This window comes from Octopus bimaculoides, chromosome 9, assembly GCF_001194135.2.
Source record: "Octopus bimaculoides isolate UCB-OBI-ISO-001 chromosome 9, ASM119413v2, whole genome shotgun sequence".
NCBI lineage: Eukaryota > Metazoa > Mollusca > Cephalopoda > Octopoda > Octopodidae > Octopus > Octopus bimaculoides.
Window position 1 is genome coordinate 88715621 of NC_068989.1, and position 1800 is coordinate 88717420.

Genomic DNA, 1800 nt, shown 5'->3' on the forward strand with positions numbered 1-1800 from the left:
ATATAGAATATATAAACCAATAACACTAGTGTAAATGATTTCTTGATACAATGTCATTTGAAATTGTCTCGTTTGAAGCTGTTAAAAAGTCTCTTTCTCTCTTCCTCTCCCTCCGTCCAAGCCTCATCCTTCCCCCCTCTCTATTTTTTTTTCTTTAACCTGATAGCCCCTGTTTCTCCTCTACCTTTCTCTCTCTCTCTCTCTCTCTCTCTCTCTCTCTCCTGCATGCTCTACTTTAAGACTAACAATTTGTGAAAATACACTAAACTGAAATTTCATTTTATTATATTTAAGTAACAACGAATTAGTTTAATCATAATAATGATATTATTAATAATAACAACAACAATATCAAAAAAGATAATCTAGGTTGGATAATCTTGAATGTATTGCCTACATATGTGTCACAAAGATATGTGAGACAGCTTTTCACTGAGGTAATGTGCTATGGACTGTATTGTTATGGTACATATTGAATAGCTTGCCATCAAGATTTTTCTGATTTACATATGTTTTATTGTTTTCTTTTATTCAAAATATCCACACACACTGGTGCTGTATGGTGGTTTTGTTGCATACCCAGTGTGTTTCATTCACTCGTTTTCTGCATAAGAAGTGCAGAATAAAGGTGATTGGAGTTTTAGGGTAAGTGCGTGAGACACATTTCGAAACCTAAGTTGAAAATGTTTGTACAATTTGTAAACACTTTGAAACTGTTGCCTGACATATCAACAAAAATGAACGAAGTTGAGAGAACACTTAGAAACAGATGCACACACTATAGCAATATTTTTATAGCATCCACACATACACACATATATAGTAATGTTTGTTTTTATGTCAAGTTATAATAAAAAGCAATTTAAATCTAAACTGAAGAATTACACAATTTGTTTTAGTTGAGTACATATTTATTATTGTTCTATATTTAAGAGATGAGGAATTATTTTACATTATTTACAATTGACAGATATTTGTCCTCATCTTGTTTGTTGTAAGCACAACATTTCGGCTGATATACCTTCCAGCCTTCATCAGGTGTCTTGGGGAAATTTCGAACCTGGGTTCTTAGGTTCAAAATGTCCCCAAGACACCTGATGAAGGCTAGAGGGTATATCAGCCGAAATGTTGTGTTAACAACAAACAAGGTGAGGACAAATATCCGTCAAATTTAAATGATGTTGATAGTGACTTTGAAGTTTCAAGCTAAGCAGACCAAAACTTCAAAGTTACAGTCAATGCTATCCTTGTGATGTATAAGACTTTGGGATTTACTTGAATTTTTTTTTTTGAAAATACATTCCTATGTCAAATCTGAAATATAAAATATGTAAAAGTTGATTCTCATTCTTTAACATGTTGCTTGGATTGGTTTCACAAGCTGTTCCTTGGCCAAAATGCTATCCCTGTTCATGACTTGCTGCTATTCCCTTTGCTTCACATCCTTTTTCAATTGACCTTCTTGAGCTGGCCATAGCTTTTTAAAAAAATGCAGCACAAAAAATAATAAACCTGCTTCTATTGGTAATACTGTCTCTGCCTGGCTTTTTCTTCTCCCATACCTTGTCAGCTTGCTAACATTTGCGGTCACTAATATTTTGTATGCATCACTGTTATTTCCCTCTTCCAGTGAGTATAACATGGACATGCGTGGATAAGACTGAGCCGCCCTCATTTGTACGATAACCTCATATGTTGCTAGTTGTGGATAAAAGCTTTTAAACATTTTATTTTATATACATGTATGTGTGTGTGTGTGTGTGTGTGTGTGTGTGTGTGTGTGTGTGTGTGTGTGTGTGT

The 1800-nt window shown here is 34.2% G+C and overlaps 1 protein-coding gene across 3 annotated transcripts in view; it reads left to right on the forward strand.

The window, feature by feature from the left end:
• Window positions 1–1800, forward strand: part of LOC106872449 (cyclin-dependent kinase 12) — a 150618-nt gene that overhangs the window by 103264 nt on the left and 45554 nt on the right. The window lies entirely within an intron of this gene.